Here is a 23,108-nt window from a genome sequence, read left to right as displayed (position 1 = left end):
AGACTGCCACCAGAGGGAAGCAGTTGGGTAACCCTTCAGGGAAAATTAGGTTGCCTACTGGAAAAAATAACATGATATCCCCGATTCTGCAGATCATCTCAACCTCTAGATCTGCATCCATTGGGCCACCTTTGCCACAACCACCACTTTCAGAAGTGTATTCACAGGCCTGATGCCAGGTTTTCCTAAACTAAAGAGATTTGCATCCCCTTTTGGTTCCTATTGTGAGATATTGACTCCTACAGCAGATAATGTATTCCCATCATGCTCACACTTTCTGCATCTTCTCCTTGACACAAAGACCAAACAGGAATCATCTATCAATGGGGCATTAGTAAAGGATTGTTTAAAGTTGTCCACAAAATCAGAAATGTGAGGCCAGGCAGAGCATCTCATCATTACGCATGAACCTTTTGCATGAGCCGCTCCATCAGTACAATGTGCATTAGCCACATGAAGGGGTTTGTGATGATCAACATAGTGTTCAAATTGGTCTCTAATTGTTTACTAGAGCCTAGACTGGGCAACTTCTTCAAAGGGGATAAAGTTTGTTCCATTAAATCCCTTTGAAAGTGGTTCATATGTGTGGCATAGTTTAATGCCCTGAGAGTGAAGGTGCCTGAAGCATATGCCCACTTCCTCAACCTGTCCAAGGCTCTGGATGCCTTGTTGGGTGGATGGGCAATGGCTGTATCTTTTGTTAGTTCTTTCTTTGTAATATCAACTGAAATAAGAGAGCCAACCAGAGGACTCTTGGGCTAAAATTGTCCTGGGGTGGTATAAGAATTTTGTCCAGTTTTTGGGTGATAAGTCTGGTTCCCACCATACCTCATGGCAGACAAGCCAATCAGGCAGTCAGAAAGAGGTACTACCCAAGAAGTAGAGGGCATTGATCAATAGGTCTCAAAAAAGATCTCTTCATCCTGACAGGATGGGTCTGTTTGAAAAGAGACTCTCTGCTACATTAATTCAAGGCTCTCGGGACTAGGGGGAGTCCAGTCAACTGCCTGAATCAGTGTCCAGTGTGACAGACTCTGTAGGAGAATCAACGTGCCTCCTCTTGCTCCTCCTCTTTCTAGATATATCGAGTGGGAGCAAGTCTGACTCTTCAGAGGACTGTAGACAGAGGCCGAGAAGGAAAGCAAGAGAGTTCCCAGTCAGAAAAAGTCCTACTAAACATTTGCTTAGTTAACCTGATGGGAATTCTATCAACTCCAAATTCTTCTTATATTGGCCTGGTCCTTATCTGTATCTTTTTCTTTTTCCTTGTCTTGTCTAGGTAGTCTGTCGCAGGATTAGGAGGCAGCAAACCCTTTAAAAGCAGCTTGTTCCTTTGGTAAGATCAGGCATGAGGAACAAAGGTCTTACAAATAGAGCAGTGTGTTGACAAATGTTCCACCCCAGACACAACACACAACTCTTGTGTGTTTTGTAGGGAAATTCTGTGACCACACTTGTAGAAAGCACAACAGGCAAAACAAGGCAAACAGTAAATAGAAAAAATGCCCAAAAGAAAAAAGAAAAGAAACTGCTTCTCTTTATTTCTTTTTCTCTAGCTATGCTTTTTTAAAACAACTTGCAGTTAAATTAACAAATAAAAGGGAATGTCGGTAGGCCAGATGTCCATTGTCCATAAGAAACTAACAAGCTATGAAAGAAACAAGTAAAGTTTCAAAGCAGGCTAAACTACACTAATAATACGATAAAAGAGTTGAAAACTGTGTTAAAAAATTATCTCCTAAAACTTGAAAAAAATATTAAGGTGGACAACTTTGCTTTACTCTTCGAGACCTGTGTCAGATTGCATAGCAGGCAAACAAGATCTGAGGTAACTAGTGGCACACATGCACTATGGGTAGGAAAAGTTAAAGGAGCTTGAGTCAGGAGTACTAGTCTTGCTGTCTCAGATCTGATAAGAGATCTAAAGACTCATCAGTTGGATGAAAGGAATAAATAGGATTTGGTGGATGGCTGGAGGATTCAGGCTATCCTATGACAACCCTAACTGAACTGTTCTTGAACTAGCCAGCAATTCACTCTACCTCCATATTTCCAAAGCCAGAGTTTACGTTCTGCTATCAGTCTGAAACAGTACACAGAAATAAATACTTTTGTGATGTCAAGGAAAAAAATACTTCAAGTGATTTTTACCTTTTTACAAAACCACTGGCAAATACTGTTTTTCTGCAGCAAAAAGTGTGCTATTAAGCTTTTTACCAGAGCCCTGATGCTGCAGCAGTAAGCACAAAGATGCAGTGGATGTTCTTCGTTCCACATTGCTGCAGTCCTTACTATTGGGGTAGTCCGCTGTCCAGTCGGCCCGAATACCAGAGTATATGGCTGACGTCGGTCAGAGCGCATTAGACTGACGTCAGTACGTCAGGGTACTAATGCGCATGACCGACGTCATATCCTCAGTCTTTTTTGCCGCATGGTCCGATGCAGAAGCAGTTTTGCGAGTGCAGGTTGGCGTTCTGAAATATTTCCGAAGTCGGAGTTTCAGACCGAATCAGAGTTGGCTAAGTACCCCGTTGGGGAACATTTTGGTTTTTTCTTGCCTCAGTATTTAACCGGATGTCAGAAAAAGTGAATAACTGTATTTCTTGTGGGAAACAGATACCTCATAGGGATTACCATACCTTGTGTATACCTTGTTTAGGGCCTGAGCACGGCGTTGTTGGATGCCGCTCTTGTGCTAGGTTTAACAAACGCACTATTAAGAGACGGTTAGACTGTGCCAGGTTAGTGTTTGGGAAGCGTTGCAATTATAAAATGCCGTCGGATACTCCGACGCCCGCTTCGTCCAAAAAGCGCAAGGACAAAACAGCGAAGCCTAGGGTGGATGAACCGGCAGTCCCAGACGACGGTTCTTTAGAAGGCTCAGTGGAGCCGGAGGTTTTGCCAGGAGTTTCTTTGGAGTCTCAGGCAGAGACTTTACTGTTACAGGATGTGCCTTCTCAGGAAGTAGGCTAGGCTGAGGGGCTTCTCAGGTAACTGTTCTTCCCTCTCTTCCCAAGGTAGTTAGAGCTTCTCCTTCTGTTTCCAAAACTTCTTTGAGAGGTAGGCCAAGTTCAGCTTCAGTGGGGCTTCTCCTAGCACTTCAGGTTCTGTGCCTAAGAAACATATGCTTAAAATGGCAGAAGATTTAATTACTATGATTAGAGGCTCTATGCCCCCTCCTGATAAGAGGCCTAGGGTGGAACCTGAGTTTGAGTGTTTGGAACAGTATTCAGAGGCTTCAGAGTCTTCTGTGGAAGACTTGCAGGAATTTCCACCTTATTCTGATTCTGATGTGGATGATTCCACACCTACAGCTTCTCCTCCTGAGGATTTCTCATTTTCAGAGACTCTGCATTCCATGAGAGAACACTTTAAATGGGAAGGCCAAGATTATTCTGATTCCAGGAAAAGGCTTAGGAATTCTTATTTTACCCCAACATAGGCCCTTAGCTATACCTCCTGTGTTGAATGTGGTGGAAGATGTTTTGCAGAGGCTTCCCTGAACCCTGACTCTTTGCCTCCTGCTCCTGTTAAACCTGATAGGTACTATAGGGTGCCCAAGCTCAGAAGTATTTGTTTAAGAGTCCTAGGGCGGACCCAGAAACTGTTTCTCAGGGGCCTAAAGGTGTTAAGGCCTCTGTGGTTAAAAATCCTGTTCCCACTGATAAAGAGGCAAGGGCTTTGGATAGGTGGGGAAAGAAAGTGTATACTTCTTCCACTCTAGCCATGAGAGCGTTGAATTGTCAGTTTCACATGTTAAAATATCAAAATTATCTCCTTTCACAATTGAAATCTAAGGTGGATGCTTTGGCGGAAGGTATTGAGTGTAAAGAGTTGTTGGATTTAGTTCATGTGTCTGAACAAGTGGGTAAGCATTCTTTGCAATGTGGTTTTGATGCTGTACAGGCCTCCTCGAGGGTGGCTGCCACTAGTTCTGTTCTTCGCAGGCATGCCTGGTTGAGGGATCAGAATTTAGCTGAGCATGTTAAGACAAGGATTTTGGATGCTCCTTTACAGTCTGATGTGTTGTTTGGTTCGCCTGTGGAAGCAGTTTTAAAGAAAATGGAGGACAAAGCTAAGTCTATGCAAACTGTTAAAGATTTTTGCAGGTGCAGCCACCGAAGTTTAGTAGAAATTGGCCTGCTAAGGGGTGGACATATCCTGCTTATGATTCCCAGTCTAGGGGTAGGTCTAGATGTGGTAGGGGCAGAGCTCAAGGTTCTTTTAGGCCTAGAACAGGGAGTTCACCTGCTCAGACTTCTGGTGAGGGCAGGGGTCAGTCCTTTCGTAAACAGACCCAATGACCTGCCTTTTCAGCTGCCGGTAGATTCTCGTCTGGCAGCTCCTTTGGGAGGAAGACTGTCTCTTTTCAAAGACAATTGGGATTTAATTACTCAAGACAGATGGGTGTTGGATATCATTCACCACGGTTACAGGTTTTATTTCCATACATTGCCCCTTTCAAAGGCATGCCAGACGTTCCTCCTCCACAAAGAAAAGAGGCTCACAAGCAAATTTCTCAGTTACTCCAGATGGGGCCATTCAGCCAGTCCCTGTATCAGAAAGGGGCCTAGGATTTTATTCTCGCCTGTTCCTAGTACCAAAGAAGGGGAACACGTGGAGACCAATTTTGGATTTATCTCTCCTCAACACTTATCTGGACATTCCCAAGTTCAAGATGTTGACGTTACAACAGCTTTTACCTCTGCTGGGCAAAGATCACTGGATGGTAACTTTAGATCTCAAGGAAGCTTACCTTCATGTGCCTATAAGGCTAAGTTGCAGGAAGTATCTGCGGTTTCGAGCTGGAAATTCTCATTATCAGTTCTCTGCATTGCCCTTTGGCTTATCTACTGCGCCCAGAGTATTCACAAAGGTTCTGGCTCCAGTGATAGCTTACTTCAGGCTACAAGGAATTCAAATCTATCCTTACTTGGACGACTGCCTGATTCTGGCTCAAGAAAAGGAAGACCTTCTACAGCATCTGGAATATGTTATAGCAGTGCTAAGATGCCTAGGGTATTCTGTGAACGAAATAAAGTCCAGTCTAGTACCCTCTCAAGACATGTGCTTTCTGGGTGTGAGACTGAATACAGCAGCCCAGATGGCCTTTTAACCCCGGACAAACAAAAGAGTCTATCACTTTACTTCCATCAACTATCTCATCAGTCCGTGCTGACTGCAAGGACAGTCCTTCAAGCATTAGGGTTCATGGCATCTTGTATTCTGGTGCTTCCCAATGCCAAACTGCATATGAGGAAGCTACAATGGTATCTCAAAATGTATGGACACAGCACTGCCAGGATTTGGACACTGTCATTCAAATAATACCTTGCCTTCAAAAAGAATTTTTGTGGTGGGCTCAGGAATGTCACCTAAACAAGGGACTCTCTGTGACCCGGCCAGAGGCGAGTCAGATTTTAACGACAGATGCCTCGGACATTGCTTGGGGAGCTCATCTAAATGGAAAGTGGATACAAGACAAGTGGCCTGCCAGACTACAGCATCTACATATCAACATGAAGGAGATGTTAGCAGTCCAGTTTGCATTAATGGCTTTCAAGGAGTTACTTCTTCCAGGGCAGGTGTTGATTCTAACAGACAACACAACTGTCATGTGGTACATCAACAAACAAGGGGGAACACATTCTTACCCATTGTGCAGGCAAGCAATGATTTTATGGGAGACTGCGCTCAGCTTGCAACTAACTCTTCAGGCAAGGTTTCTGCCAGGAGCACAGAACTCCTTAGCAGATGTGTTAAGCAGACAAATCATGGATCCCCACGAGTGGAAACTGGATCTTCATGTATTTCAAAGGTTGACAGTGTCCTGGGGAACTCCAGACATAGATCTGTTCACTTCTCCACTAAACCACCAGCTGCCAAAGTTTTGCACAAAGAGGTTACATCACACAGCTTGGAAAGTGGATGCTCTTTCTTTCAGTTGGAAAAATCTTCATGTGTATGCGTTTCCACCTCTGCCTCTTCTTCCAAAGGTGCTTCTAAAAGTCAGACAAGACAAGCCAAGGATGATTTTAATAGCTCCAGATTGGCCTCGGCAGCACTGGTACCCATTACTGAGGAGTCTAGTAAAGAAGCCTCCATGGCCTTTACCCTTGATTCCGCACCTGTTGTCTCAGAGAGAAGGCCACCTGCTCAATGTCAAGCTTCGTTCTCTTCATCTAACAGCATGGCATATTCTGTTTTGAAAGACAGCCGGTCTCAACTTCCTCAACAAGTTTTAAATGTGATTATGGAAGCTAGAAGACCTAGTACAAGGAAAGTGTATGCAGAAAAATGGAAGAGATTTTTATTTTGGAGTGCAGCAAGGAATTTGGAGATTTCTGAGCCTAATTTGAGTGTGGCTCTTCAATATCTTACTGAGTTATTGGACAAAGGTTTGTCCTTCTCTTCCATTAAGATTCATGCTGCAGCAATTTCAGCTCACTATGATTGTGACCCACCATTGTTTTCGCATCCTTTGTTCAAGCAGTTTCTTAGAGGGGCAAAGAATATAAGACCCCCACGTAGAGCTCCTACTCCTGCTTGGGATCTCAATTTTGTGTTGGAAAAACTTACTCTACAACCTTTTGAGCCTGCGGCTACTGCTGAATTGAAATACTTGTCATGGAAGACTGCTTTTCTGTTGGCTATTACTTCTGCAAGAAGGGTGTCTGAGTTGCAGGCCCTTATGGCAGTAGAGCCCTTTTGATTTTCCATAAGGATAGGGTATCATTACGTACTAATCCTTCCTTTATGCCTAAGGTGGTTTCTAGTGTGGCTTTAAACCAAACTATTCATTTGCCTACTTTTTATGCAGACCCCCAAAATAAAGGGGAAAAGATTTTGCACACTTTAGATGTACACAGGCAATTGCGTTATTATTTAAGCAGGACTAAGGATTTTAGGCAGTCTCAGCAGTTGTTTGTTTCTTTTGCTTTGAGTTCACAGGGCAAGCCTGTGTCAAAACAGACTATTTCTAGGTGGATTGGGTTTTGCATTGCATTTTGTTATTCCCATCATGGCAAGGAGATTCCAGCTGGGATTAGGCCTCATTCCACTAGGGCTACTGCCACTTCAAGAGCATTTCTAAGGGGTGGCAACTAAGGATATTTTGGAGGCAGCTACTTGGAGTTCAGTGCATACTTTCTCTAAGCATTATCACCTTCCTCTCTACTCTAAGTCTAGGGCTGGTTTTGCCACAGCTATTTTGCAAGGCATGTTGTCAGCTCCTGCTTCTTTATGATTTGCCAGCCTCCCTTACCTCTGCTTTGGGATTCTACCCAATAGTAAGGACTGCAGCAATGTGGAACGAAGAACATAGTACAGTTTTGTACCTACCATAAATGTAGATGTTCGAGGATCCACATTGCTGCAGTCCAATTTACCCTCCCTCCTTCCCCTCTGTGTTTAGGGGTGGTTGTGTAGGTGAGGTTATCTGCTGATATTTTTGTATATATTTTTGTATATAATGTACATATTTTTGGTGCAGGTATTTTGGGCCTTGTCTTTTTAGGGTCTTCTGACATCTGGGGCAAGAAAAGACTGAGGATATGACGTCGGTCATGCGCATTAGTACCCTGACGTACTGACGTCAGTCTAATGCGCTCTGACCGACGTCAGCCATATACTCTGGTATTCGGGCCGACTGGACAGCGGACTACCCCAATAGTAAGGACTGCAGCAATGTGGATCCTCGAACATCTACATTTATGGTAGGTACAAAACTGTACTTTTCCCAAGACTATTTGTGAACACTATTATACATCTACAAATGTGACTGCCATGAGTTCACACACAGCAGAATGATGCCATCTTTTCCTCTGTCTTGCTAAACTGTTGCAAATCTACATTTGTGAAGGTTAAGACTCATTTTGTTAATCTCTTTGGCACTTTGTGTAAAAAGTAACATTATTCATGGTCTTCCTGAGATTAGAAATTATGCACTTTATTACACAGCTTCAGATAACCAGAAAAAACCTACCTGTAAAACAAAGAATATTTCACAACTTTGAGAAATAATGTAGTAACAACCCACAATTTGATCAAAGATTACCTAGAAAACAAGTGAGATAAAAGCATATTAGGCTTGTGAGAAAATATTCAAAAAGTACAGACTAAGCAACATGTCAGAACTGAGAGAGACAAAATTTAAAAATTTAGTGGGTTTCTTGAATTAAAGTACCTATAAACTAATCAAAAGAACAAAGTCAAAACAATACAGAATCTTCAGTGAGCACAAGCTAAGCAATAGTTGCATTACACCTTATTTATTGCTGTAAGGACTTACAACTCACAATGGAAAGTCATTTTGTATTAACACCTTCACACAGAGGTGCAAATTTCAGAGCAATATGACATATATGTACATTATTTTCCCTAAATAATGGGTCAGATTATGCCAACCTAACCACAGCAATATATTCAGAATATATGTAGATAATATAATTCTTACTTCAAGTAATGATTTTCTTAGTTCCAGATGTAAGATAGTTAACCATAATAATTGCTTTTGAGAACATAAGCAAATAATACAGCTGTTGCCTTGCCAGCATTTCATGAGCAGAGGAAGAGAATGCCTTTAATCTAAGTGCCAAACTTGGCAACTATCTTTTATTTCTAAAATTTGTGTTTCATAAATGCATGAAAACCTTGTAGGTGACTATAAAAGAAATTTGTCTGGCAGTGGTGATTGCTACAACTTGCCCCTAATGGACTAAATTCTGATGTCAACTGACAAAAAACTTGCGTGCATTAAGGCAGCACATAGTATGGCTGTGTGAGGTACATACCATAACTCCATATGGCTGTTCTGTCCATGGATTCACAATGCATTATATGCTTTATAGCTAACTTTGACCAGTCTTTTCTAGCAACATTATTTTCTGTAAATAAATGAAATACTGCCTGGGGTTGTGACAGATGAAAGACAAAATAAATGTAAGTTTAATCCAGCTCCTTGAGCTTCTAACATCCAAAATGCAGCCCACCAGAAGAAAGTTCCTTAAATTCATCAAAAGATAGAAATTTTACACATACCCTCAAAAATGATTATGCCTGTGACACCTGGGCCCTGGCCCAGCAATCAAGGAAACTCAATCCTCACCACTAACACAAGAGAGGGCATCTCATAAAGAGGAAAGGATAACAAATACACACAGTAAAGTACAATTTCCCATAAGTGCACACAGAGATCATAGCCAGTCTGGGGCTGGTTGCTCCCTTGCTCTCCAGGTCCCCAATAAGACTCCCCAATGGCACAGCTATAGGGTCCAGTTCAGCCTAGCTGGCAAGCTGACCTCCGGTACCCTCTCTGTCCAACCAGTGCTTCATGTCCCTGCCCAAGTAGCTGATACACACAAACTTTGAGATAAGTATTTATACAACTTCACAGACACTCCTGGGAAAGGCTGACACAGATTCTCCAGCTGTGCCCCTACTAAATATTTAATAATAAATACTAAACACACAAGACAATATTACTATACCACAGTGCTATTCAAGAGTTCAGAGATCACACAGAAACTTAAAATAATTCAGTAGCACATTTCTGACATAACAGAAAAACACTTAGTCTAACCTTTATAGCCCTAGCTATTTCTACAAGAAAACATACTTCTAAGATAACTTACTTACATAGAGCAAGGCAGTGCTGAGTTGAATAGTCCAAGATCAGAAATGCTTAATAATCTCTGCTTCCCACATTTTAAATTGAAAGATCAGGCATGGGGACCAAAGGCCTTACAAATAGAGCAGTGTGTTGACAAATGTTCCACCCCAGACCTCCAGTTCTGCTAAAACATTACATCATTTGTTTACACTTTCCAGGTTCCCAGGCTGATAGACTGCATTTACATTCTTTTACACGGACATTCCATATGTAAATTCTGGTCATTAACTTTAGCCTTAAAACAATAGGCAGGATGCTTACTCCAGACTCATCGACTCCAGATTCTAACTTCAAAGGAACAGACATACAGTAATTTTAATTTCAAAGGACCAATAAGAAATGCTTGATTTAGTTTTCCTTACAGCAGATGGCAATGTTGCCACATTGTTGAAACAGCATTTCTTTACATTTAACACACAAGCCTGTATTTTACATTTATATTTACAAATGCCAGAATTATGTATCAAATTCTATTTGACTAGGCTGGCAGCCTTTACCCTTCTCTACCAGTCTTCACAATGCCAAAATCAGAAGTTATAGCGACAGCAGACTTTGTGGCTAAAAGAAATAAAGCCGCGACTATGACCAAGAATAGGGAAGGTAGGAGTGGGTAGCTTATACCAGATTGACAATCCTACGAGTTAGGAGTAGTAGTTCTGATCTTCTGTTTGCCACTTACAAGAGGGGGATTGTAGGTGGAGGCTTGTGTGATGCCCGTGCATAACAAATTCTTTGCTGTAATCTGGACTGGCTAACACAGGGGGCCCTCCCAAAGCTTCTTTACGCTTCTGGAATGCCTGCTCACATGCTGTAGTCCATACTACTTTATCTGGCTTGTTTTTCCTTGTCAGGTCTGTGAGGGGAGCAGCTATGGTACTATAACTGGGCACAAACTTTCTGTAGTATCCTGCTGTCCCTAAGAATGCCCTCAACTGCTTTTTGGTAACAGGTGCGGGTCACACCTGAATAGCTTCCACTTTGTCAGGTTCTGGCCTGATCTTACCACTCCCCACTCTATGTCCCAGGTATAAGACCTCTGCCATACTCACCTTAAAGAAATCCCAGTCCCTCAGATCCACATGCTCCAGGGATCTAAACCTTGTCATCACAATGAACAAAACATGCTGGAGGGATAGGTTCCTGACCGAGAGACACCTCATACTCTGGAATAGACTGCCCATACATGTCAAGCAGAGCACCTCCTTGGCCCTCTTCAAAAGGAACCTTGATGATTGGATGGGAGATTGGAAATTCACCCCGGGATCATGTCAATCACCCTACTAGACAGGGGTTCAGGGAAGTCAATATTGTGGGAAGAAATATCTATGGAATCGTTATGGCTAGGCTTGTATTGCCCTAGTGCCGATAGCCTAGTACCAACCTATGAACCTATGAACCTATGATATGATCTATCAGCCTCTGGAAAGTTGCTGGGGCATTTTTCATCCCAAAGGGCATCTTTCTGAAGTCATACAAGCCAAAAGGAATCACAAAGGCTGACCTCTCTCTAGCACTGGGAGTCAAGGGCACCTGCCAGTAACCCTTGAAAAGATCAATGGTGGTAAGAAACGTAGCCACACCCAGCTGTTCTAGGGCTTCATCTGTCCTACACATGGTGTAAGCATCTGACTCTGTGTGACTATTTAACTTCTTGTAGTCCACACAGAACCTGGTGCTGCCATCCTTCTTTGGCACCCGCACCAAATGGGAGGCCCAGGGACTGTTGGACTCTTCAATTACCCCCAGTTCCAACATTTCCTGCATCTCCTTCCTTAGAATCTGTTTGACTCTCTCAGGCATGCTGTAGGGGCCTGTCTAACAGATCTTTGGGGTCCTGTATCCACCTGGTGCTGCAGCAGGTAGGTGTACCCTGGTTTCCCAGCAAACATGTCCCAAACTCTTAAAACATTGCTCAGATTTCTCAAACTTGGGTAGGAGATAGCTGCTGCGACACTGTTATCCCTTCCACTGAGGTGTCAGTCTGAGCCTCACTGAGGAGATCAGTCACCAGATTTCCCTCAGACTCCTCCTGCAATCCACTGCAAATACACAGCACAAGGGCCTCCCTATCATGGTAAGGTTTCATCACGTTAACATGATATAGTCTGTGCTCCTGCCTCCTGCCTAGCAGTTCCACCATGTAGTTAACATCACCGACCTTCTTTATCTCCTTTTAGGGTCCCTCCCAGGCTGCTTGTAGCTTGTTGTGTCTGACAGGAATGAGAACCATTATCTGCTGCCTTACAGCATGCTCTTTAGCTCCCTGAGCCTAGTCCTTAGGTTTAGGATATATGACACAACAGACTTCTTGTGAGATTCACACTCACCTTCCAACTCATCACAAATTAAATCTAGAGCCGCCCCTCACCCTATGCCCATACAACAACTCAAAGGGTAAAAAAAACTGTGGATTCCTGAGGAACCTCTCTGTAAGCAAACAACAGATAGGGCAAATATTTGTCTCAATCCCTCTTAAACTGGTCTGCAAATCCCCATTGCATGGACTCGATTGTAGAGTTTAACCTCTCAACAAGACCATTAGTCTGGGGATGGTAGGGGGGATCTTTAGGTGCTTCACCCCACAGCACTTACACAGACAAACCAGCAGGTCTGACATGAAATTGGCACCTCTGTCAGTCAGTATTTCTTTTGGGAAACCTACCCTGCTGAAAATCTCTAACAAAGCATTTGCCACATTTTCTGCCTCAATGGAGAACAACGCCACTGCCTCAGTGTATCTTGTAGCATAATCTACTACCACTAGGATATACTTTTTCTCTGTGGAACTTGGGGTATACAGAGGCCCCACAATATCCATAACTAACCTCTGAAATGGCTCCTCGATCACAGGCAAAGACATCAAAGGAGCTTTTCCCTTGTCTCCTGCCTTGCCTACGTTTTGGCACTGCTCACAAGTCCTACAATACCCTGTTACATCTCTGGAAATTCCAGGCCAATAAAAGTTCTGCATAGTACATCTCTTTGTACATTTTATGATCATATGACCTGCAAAGGGAATATTATGAGCTATGGCTAGATGTGCCAGACAGTAGGATCTATGCACTACCAACTGCTGTATCCTCTCACCTTCTAGATCTCCCTTAGGGGTCCACTCTCTATACAGTAACCCTTTTTCCCAGTATACAGATTCCTCCTTCCCTTGAGAATCAGATGCCTCACTAGCTACCTGCCTCAGGCCTTGTAAAGTAGGGTCTGAGAGCTGAGCCTGTCTCAACTCTCTCTTTGTAACCCTTCCCAGCTCCCCTTCCACAGGAAGTCTGGTATTGTCTGACAGCGGTGCCTCACTGTCAGCCTGGGTACTACTACTCATCTCTACCTTTGCAGTCATGCTGTCCAAGGGACCATCAGTACCAACAAGCAGCTGTGGCTCACCTTCAGTCTCACTGCTACACAGTAGCTCCTTCCCTAAAGTAACCACCTTACCAGTAATGGCTGCAAGTGTGTGGTTTGACTGGGTCTCCCCCAGGCTACCAGACCCACATGCTTGTCTCCAAGCTTGACTGTGTGTAACTGCATGAGCACATGATACTGCATTATCAAAATCATTCCCTATCAGGACATCTGCAGGGATATCCTCAAACACACCCACTTGCTGGCTTCCTTTTCCACCCTCACAGTCAAGGTGAACCCTAGCCAAATGTATTTGAAATGGGGTCCCTCCTAAAGCTCTGACTGGAGTAGACTGCCCAGGCACGTAGTGCTCCCCTTAACCATTACAGGCTTCACAATGGTTATGTCAGAGGCTGTGTCTCTCTTAGCACTGGCCTCTTTGTCATTCACTACGATAGGATACAACTTCTTGTGGTAGTCTGGTACCCTTGTTGTCTCAAGGCAACTTACTGTTGGCATTTTGTCCTTCCCACTTACTGGCTCCCTCACATTTTATTCCCGACCTTGCCTCCATGGACATCTATATGCCACATGGCCCCACTGGTTGCATTCAAAACATTTAACCCTATGTCCAAAACATGTACCTGGACTAGTGGCTTCCCCTGCTACTGGCAGATTCTGTTGGGGCAGTCTGGGCTGCCCAGCATGGATTCCTTTAGACCCATGAGCAGCACTGGGTGTCCTTTGCCTGTGCAGTGATGTCCTGCTTGCTAGGTATAGGTCTCCCTTCTTCCCCAACTCATTTGAAGTAGTACATTGTCTATCAGCTAACCAGATCCTCATGTCCTCAGGCAAAGTGCTAAAGGCTTGTTCCTCACCAAAAGGTCTGCCAGCCCTTCAGATGTGGTGACCTGACATCCACTCACCCACCTATGAAAATAAGTTCTTAGTTCAGCAAAATATTCACACATACTTTCATCTGCCTTGCATCTATGCTCACAAAACTTTTTCCTATATGTTTCAGGTGTTTGCTTAAAAAATTCTAACAAACAATTCTCAACAGCAGTATAATCCAAAAAATCACAATCAGATAATTTGGACAGCACAGTTACAGCTTTACCATATGGTAAGGAGGTCAGGAACTGTACCCAGAGCTTTTGTTCAACATCATACTGTTTACATACCCTCTCAAACATATGAATGAAACTATCAAAATTATCCCCCTCTGTAAACTGTGGAAGAAATGTACTAACCTTTTGTGCTTCTGGGGTCTGGTTACTCCCTTCTCCATTACCTCCATGACTCTGGTGATGAGTTAGCATCTCCTTTTCATGTTGCCTCTGCCTCTCCTTCTCCTCAGCTTCTATTTCCAAATGCCTGGCATCCAACTCAAGTCTCTTTAGCTCCAGATGGATGTTTAATTCCTCTGCAGAAAAGTTGAGCTATCCATCCTCTAAGTCTTGTACATCTCCACCGCCAATCTGATTATCCTCCTGATTGCTGTTTTCTGATGCAGCTGTGAACAAAGCTGCAATCATGTCAGCCTTAGTCAAGTTTCCATGCACCAGTCCCTTAGCCTGGCACATCTCAGCCAACTGGCTCCTTGTCAGCTTGCAATACTTCTCTGCTGACATGCTTGCCTGCTCTCCCTGAATAACTACACTAACAAAAGAAATAAAACAATTGTTATCTGAACTCTGAATATTCACTGAGTGGCTGATTTACAGTACAAATACTTCAGTGATCACTGTACACAAGCTACAGGAATTCACTATCCACACCACTACAAGCCAATTGGTATGTGATGTGGCTAACTCACCACTATCAAACAATTAATATTTGATGTGGATATCCCACCACTGCCAATCAATTAATATGTGATGCCCATGCACTGGCCCAGTAATCAAGGAGCCTCAATCCTCACCACTAGCACCCATGAGGGGTGTGCACATTGGAAAGGATAACAAGTACACACACACTAAAGTACAATTTCTCTTAAGAGCACACAGAGATTACAGTCAATCTGGGGCTGGTTTCTCCCTTTCTCTCCAGATCCCCAATAAAACACCCCAGTGGCACAGCTATAGGGTTCTGATCTTAGCTGAGTAGTCAAGCTAAAACCTTCAGTACCCTCTCTGTCCAACCAGTGCTTCATGTCCCTGCCCAAGTAGCTGGCACACACCCACTTTGAGATCTGGTTTATATACAAACACACAGACACTCCTGGGGAAGGCTGGCACAGGTTCTCCAGCTATGCCCCCTCCTGCCAGGCTATAAGGTAGTAATCACTGCCACCAACTACTCTTATCAGCTACTAATAAGGCTCTTCCCAAAGGGTGACCAATTTCACTGTGCAATATTACTGTTATCCAAACAGTAACCCAGGGCTAAGGCTATTCCAGAGTGGTTTAGTACAGTATCACTAAATACATGCAAGTACTCTAGAGCTTAAATTATCTCTGTACAAAACAGCCACAGTTGAAAGGTTTAAAAATATTTAATAATAAACAATAAAAACACAAGACAATACTTATTACTTCAACACAATGACGTTACAGAGTTCAGAGATCACAGGAAAATGCTTTAAAATAATATTGTAGAATAGTCTGACATAAATATAGAAAACAGCTAGACTAATCTGTCTATCTCTATCTCTAAGAGAAATAACTGTTCGAAATAATATCTTACTTACAGAGCAAGCAAGTGCTGGTGAGTGATGTTCTTCAGACAAAATCCAAAATGCTCTCTCTTTCTCTCTGGGAACGTCTTAAATGTGATAACATAGTACTGCTGAGTAATTTCAGATTACATAATTCTTAACAGTTCTGACTTAGTTTCCCAGGCTAACAGAAACTCAGAATTTACATTTCTTAGTAAGCTGCACCTGGCCAGGAAGCCACAACAATAAAATACATTATACATCTACAACCTTAGTAATTATCTCTTAAATCAAGACAATAGAAATAATTTCCTGGCCCAGACATCCTGTCTCCAAGCTTGAGATCAAACAGTCATACAGTGCTTGACTTATCAGCTTTCTTCCAGCAGAGTGCACTGTGATTACATTTTTGAAGCTCAGTACAACATATAGTTTAATCATAACATATAGTTCTCTTTACATTTATAAACCAAGCCTATAGATTATATTAATATTTACAAATGACATTCAATTGAATTATTTACAAAATTATATCTAGCTAGGCTTTCAGTTTTCACAGCTTGTGTATGTCAAAGATGCAGCATGAGACAGCAAATGTGGGCTTGGCATGATCAAATTAGTGTTTGTATCTCTCATGGACTTTTTTGCCGGAAATTGGCACATGTAAGGGGAAGGAACAATAGGTACTTACAATGAAAAAAGTACCAAAGGCAGCCACTGGATGGACATTTATAGGGTTATCATAATGGGGAATTTCTACAAAAAAAGAAGACCCTGGTTAAGTCTACAGCTCTTAGAAGTGGTTCCACACAGAATAAATTTTATGTGTGCCATCCTTGAGAGACAGCACCCAAGGCAGCCATAGATTTCCAGTTGACAGGTTTAAGACTGGAAAATATTTCAGGGAAACCTGACTCTGCTATCATCATAACACAGCTGTTTTAGTGAACTGGGGAATATCAAAGATTATTACACTATGGTCAGATGTCCTAAAAGGTGTGCTCATCTATTAGTTTTCCATTAGTTAGATGGCATTAGTCTTCACCAGATCTAAAATATGCCCCGGGTGGGACACATACCTCTCAGCTGTCCATATTTTCAGAAAATGCCCAGATTTTTTATCATATTTTTGGTCTTTTCCTCATAAATGTTATGGTTTTCTGGCAAATCATTTGGGATTGAAATTACTAAATAATGCTGTATGTTTAAGAAGCAAGCTTCATATCCTTCAGAAAATGTATGTAAACTCAAAACCTGTAATTCCAGAACTTTGTAAGTTTATAAGAGTAATATTTACATTCTGTCCCTGATTTTGGGCATTTTCCCCTGCATTATGTTAACCTTGTACAGATGCCTTATGGTTACACTTTAAGAGGTTAGTGGGAAATCTAACCAGTTAAGAAATAGCTTTCATGCTAAGTACATCCAGACGCCTTTATAAATATTGAAATCCCATATAGAAGGAATGGGGATGGCATACTGGTTATGGTCTTTACCTCACAGACACAGTGTACAGGGTCTGATTCTGGCTTATGGTTCTCGACTAAGCTTGTAATAGTCTGTGGACTCATAGCCTAGTATTTGTCTATGAACCTATGCATGCCTGGATAGTTAAAATCACTACAAGGATCATGGGCTTCATCTGACAGAACCTTAGGCAAGAGTAACAACGATTACAGGAAAAAAAGAAAAAAAAAACATGCTGCTCAACATTAATATTGGGGATTCTATAGCATATCACTAGCCAAATGCTTGGTAAATTAAGAAAGTCGAAAAGATCTACAGGTACAATTTCAAATAACTGTCCACAAGCATATAAACAAATAAATAAATTGGCCTTAAGAATGAAATAGCATCAGAATACACCCCATGAGTTGTTGGCCGTACTCATTTGCACCTTTTTGAAAATGCTTAAAGTGGATACTTGATAAATCCCAAACCTCAGTAATAATAATAACTGTATAATTGTTCTCAACATTGATATGTTTTAACTCATCCTTTTTATTTCTTAAATTACAAACCTTGACATATTCTATCATAAGGAAGCTATCAAGTTTATGCAATTGAGAGGTAGAATGTTCCTCTTTTGTAGTTATAAAAGGGCCGGGGGAGTAAATTCAAACTCACCTTGACCTCCTTTGCTTTTTGTCACTACTTTTTCTGAAGGACTGGTGTATGGAAGCATACAGTTCTGCATGTGGGCCATATTATATTACTTTTTTGTGTTGCTGGATCGCATACAAGGCTTTCTAAGCCATATGCAATGGGCCATCTAAACGAATGTTCCCATTCTCATGACTGTTAATATAGATGTCAATAAAAGGATGAGTATGCTATGTTGTTTCTGTTCTTTTTTTTTTTGCAATAAGAAAAATGCTAACAAGGAGAACTATATAAATGAAACCAAAAGTAATATAAGAGAACAAGGCATCCATGTGCAAGAGACCTTCATTATCTAGAACTAGAGCTGACACCTACATAACTAATTCAGCTTCCATAGCTTCCATGGACTAAATCTAGTATCTTCAAATCATGTGTTAAGTATTCAAGGGGTCAAGAAAAAATAAACAATAAACACCGGCCAAAGTTGTGTCTTGTCTTAGGTGCAATAGCCAAGCAATAACTTTTGACAAAATTATGAGTATTAGGCAGGGTTGCAGCAGCACAGTAAACCTGTCAAAAAAACTATCTGAAGCAAGATAGATGCAGCCACTGGTCTTGAAAAATGGGTTTTAACAAGTCAGCAACAGAATCATATGACTAGTAACCAACGATGTAGCAACAGTCTAGCTGATAATACAGAAGCCTCACCTCAGCAATTCATCACCATTAACCCCCCCCCTTTTTCCCCATTTTTCTAAATGGGGTCAGGGTGTTGTGTCAACTGTTGCAATCTATTCCTATTCAGCACCAGTCTACTACCTTCTTCACCACTCATGCCTGACTGTCATAAGTATTCGCTCACACAATTCATTCACCTGTTTGTTGGACTCCTTCATTTCCTCTTGCCTTCTACCTGTTTGCCCCAAATGTTCCTCACCAGATTGCCTTCTGCTCTTCTGCATGTGCCTGAACCACCATAATCTGTTCTCTCTAGCTTTTCTGCAACTGGATTTACTTTGGCTTCTGCTCTTATGTCCTCATTTCTTTGTTTGTCCCACAGTGTGCATCCTACCACCCATCTCAGACACTTCATCTCCATCACCTCTAGCTGTCTCAGTTGCTCTTTTTTTACTGTCTAGGTTTCCATACCATACAATACTAATGGTTACACCACTATTTTGTACACCTTACTTTTCAGCTTCTTTGGCATTCTTCAGTTATACACTACACCTGACACTCTGTGTCACTTGGCTACAGCCCCTCTGATTCTACCTTTGATCTGCTCATTCAGACTTCCTTTCTCCTTGGTCTCCCCTCCCAGATACTTGAATCTGTTAGCCTGTTCTACTATTTTCCCTTCAAACCCAATTTGCAGTTTCTTCCAAATTACGCCATTTGCTGCCATTACAACTATCTTATATGTACTGTATCATCCCTAAAGTTTTGCATTCCATTCCCCTATTATTTGCTAGAGTTCTTGCTCAGCATCTGCCTGTAATGCCACATTATCAACATACTGCAACTTTGTTGATCTGCTCCACCAATCTGTTTGCTAATGTAGTCCATCACTACTATGAACAGCAGTGGACTCAGAGATGAACGCTGATGCACACCCACTCCCACTGGAAACACTTCTGTGGGAGCAAACACTGTTTGTACTTCTCAATGGATCCGTGTACATAACTTTCACTAATTCTACCAATGTTTCTGGGGCTTTGAGTTTCTGCAGGACTGCCCAAATCAGCTTTCTTGGGACCTTGTTATATGCTTTCTCCAAATCTAGAAATGCCCAGTTGGACTCTATCCTCATTTTGTAGTTTCTTCTCAAATAGCTGTCTCACTGCAAACATTGGGTCATCTGTGCTACATCCTGATCTGGATCTGAACTGCTGATCTCCCATCTTACGTTCTACTACTCTGCATATTCATTTATCAATCACCATCTCCAGAATGTCCACACATTGCGACAGGAGTTTGATATCTCTGTCCTGCCCACAACTGTGAATGTCCCCTTTGTTCTTGAAGAGTGGCAATAGAATGCTTATTTTCCTGTCTCCTAGGATGCATTTCTCTCTCCACACTGCAATGAGTATCCTCAGGAGCCATTTCTCTCCATCTCACCCAGCATCTTTATCATATCTGCTGTGACCTCATCGGAGCCAGCTGCTTTCCTCAACTTCATTTTCCTTAGTGTTGTTCTTACTTCTACTAGAGTATGTTTCTCCTCTTCTCTCATTGTAGCTTCTGTGAGATTTTCTTCATTCAGAAGCTACTGGAAGTACTCCTTCCATATGCCTTTGATGTCCTTTGGACTGGTGAGCAGGTTGTTGCTGGCATCCCTTCTAAAAAGGTTGTCTATCTTTTTATTTTTCTGTCTTTGCCTTGCAGCCTTGTGCCATCTACTCAGTCATTTTCCAGAAGCTGGTAGACTGCTTGTGATATCTTGTTCTTTTCAACCGTAACTCATTTCTTATCCTCTTTGTTAAACACCCAGTTTTTCTTCCTGGCCCGGTCCATCTTTTCTATCACCCACTTTTTCCTGCACTCCTCCTTTCTTCTGATGACTTCCTGGACTTCTACATTCCACCACCAGCTTTTCTTATGTCCCTTATTTCCATATCTGGTTTGGTCACATATCTTATCTGTAGTCTTCACACATGCTGTTTTGAAGTGCTGACATTTTTCTATTATAACACCTATTTTTCTCTTCTTCTTGAGGTGCTACAGCTCCAAGTAATTCCTTGAACTGTTGTGCTTTCTCTCCAGTCAAATTCCAGGTCATCAGTCTGGTCTCCATAGACCTTAGAGCCTTCTCTGACCACTGCTATGGTAATCAATGGTTTATGCTGTGGCCTGACTGTTTCACTGGGGATGACTTTGCAAGTACCGATTATACCCCAATGCCCTTTCTTTACTAGGAGGAAGTCTACCTGAGCTGCATGTTGGCCTCTTCTGTATGTGATCTTGTGACTGTCTCTCTTTCTGAAATGTGTTAGCTACCATCAAGCCATTTGCCAGACAAAAGTCTAGAATGGCATCTCTTTCTTTATTCCTGTTGCCCCACCCATGTGGACCCAGGCAGTCCTCATATCCAGTTCATTTTTTTACTCAGTTTTTATTTTCAAATAATATTATATAATTTCCTTAGTATTTTATATATGACATTTTGAATAACTATATACAATATTTACATCAGCCTGACATCAATAGTAGTATTCAATGTAAACAAGTACTGTATACATGTAACAAACTAGTTATCAGAGTATATCTGTTAATTGTTGCAGAGTGTCTATCAATGATAAAACTTTTTTTCCATGGATTGTTAACCAATGGCCTAGGATAAATCCTAAGTTCTTTGGTGTTGATTTCCATTGATGCTGAACTCCTCAGTAGAGTGTAGAATTCTTCCAAAGTTGGTGATGTGTTTGAATTCCATTTTCTAGTTTTACATTTCCTTGAAATTGCAAGTATTATCCATAATAAATATGTTTGTTTTATTCAAATGAGGATCTTCGTTCACATTCAAAAGAATCAGAGCTTTAGATAAGATAAAATATTCACTGAATAAAGCTTGTAAAACGTTAATTCCATTCCAATATGACTTAATTTTAATATAGTCGTAGAAAATATGATTCCAGTCTGCTCTATATACTTGCTCACATTTCCATCATATTCCATTTGCGGAAGAACTGATTTTAGTAATTTTATCTGGGGTTAAAAATGCTCTGTGTAGGTATTTCCAGTTAAATATTTTCCAATACTGTGTAAAAGATGTTTGTTTTATTGATAATAAAATATGTGATTTGATTTCTTCAGTTAACTCTGAGTGACCTTTTGATATGTATTGCCAATATGTTATTTTATGTGTTGTTTTATAGTTTATTAGTACTTTTAATGAATTTGAGATACTATTTTTATGTTATAATCATTATATATAATTCCATATAAGTAATTTATAAGATTCTGTGTATCTTTACAGGAAGAGTTATTAATTATTCTGCATAAATCTTGGGAGTACATAAGAATGCTTTGTAGACTTAACCAATCCTGTGATGGGGATTTTTTAAGCTGTTTTTATAATTTGTATGCCTAATACTTTTAATTCTTTAATGCATTGTAACCAACAGATATTTCTCTATATATTTTGTGAGGATAGTTATTTGTTATGATGAATGGTGATAAAAGGTCAATCCATAGCTTTAAATCCATAATTGCATTGATGAGTTACTATTTGCATTGATGATATACTGCTCAGACAAGCTCCTCGTGGTTCTGCAGAGTGGTCCTAGCAGCAGGGAACTCAGAAAAGTGACTACTTTCTGGATTTAAGTATCTTTGCTTTTTTTTCACTTGGAATAGCTTCTGTAGCTTACCCTGAACTAGCTTGAACTGTTTTTTAACTGTTTGCTTCATTATTTTAAAATCTGCACTTAAAGTTACATTTTAGTCGAATTTGATCGAAAGTTTGTTTGTTTGTTTGTTTGTTTGTTTAATTTAACTGTGGAGGCTGCCCACTAAAGTGTGCTAGCCTGTGTAACTAATTTATCACTGTTTCTGAATTTTCTGTGTGTTTCTACCAAAAAAACAAAAAAACAAAAAAAAATCCTTGTTTTCCTGCCTCTCCTCGACTAGTTTAGACCAGTTTACAGGCATTGCTGTATTCTGGGCTGTGGTGTAGTTCATGTGTTGTCCATTACCTTACTTGGATAGAAGGAAGTTTCTTTGCTCACCAGTGGGAGTGGGGAGCCTTGAGCAGCCTACCTGTCCCTGTAGGAAGTGACCTCAGCACAAGAAGCTGTAGTAATTGGTTGTTTTGGACCATTTGTAGCTCTTTTGTAGTTCACTGTTTAAAATCTGTGTTTGCATGGCTTTGCGCGGTTGTGCGCATAGTGCAGTGCCAGTTAAACAAGGTTAAACTTCTTCTGGCTCCGCCAAGTCTGCTCTTCAAATTTTCCCTTAAGGAAGCTCTACTCTTAGTATAACCAGACTACTCACTATATTATAAGCCTAGCACTTGTTCTCAATACTTCTCTACTAAGTAAGCACTCTCGTACTAAGTAAAGCACTACATCTACTTACCACCCCTGTGAATATTCACTTCCCTTAAAGGTACAGCACTCCCTTATACTGTTCTAGCATGTCGAGTGGTAGATTACTGGCTTCGTCTCCAATTCAGCTGGTCAATCTGGGTATCTTGAGACAATGCTACAATTGTCTCATGTACACAGACAACCCTCTCCTCCTCCCAACAAACACAAATACATGTGATAGATGCAACTATATAGCCAAACTAGAGGCTGAACTCTCTCAACTCAGGGCTGGCAT

The sequence above is a fragment of the Protopterus annectens genome, chromosome 4.part0, assembly GCF_019279795.1.
Source record: "Protopterus annectens isolate FY-2018-M chromosome 4.part0, PAN1.0, whole genome shotgun sequence".
Classification (NCBI taxonomy): domain Eukaryota; kingdom Metazoa; phylum Chordata; order Ceratodontiformes; family Protopteridae; genus Protopterus; species Protopterus annectens.
Note: the sequence above shows the minus strand (reverse complement) of the source record.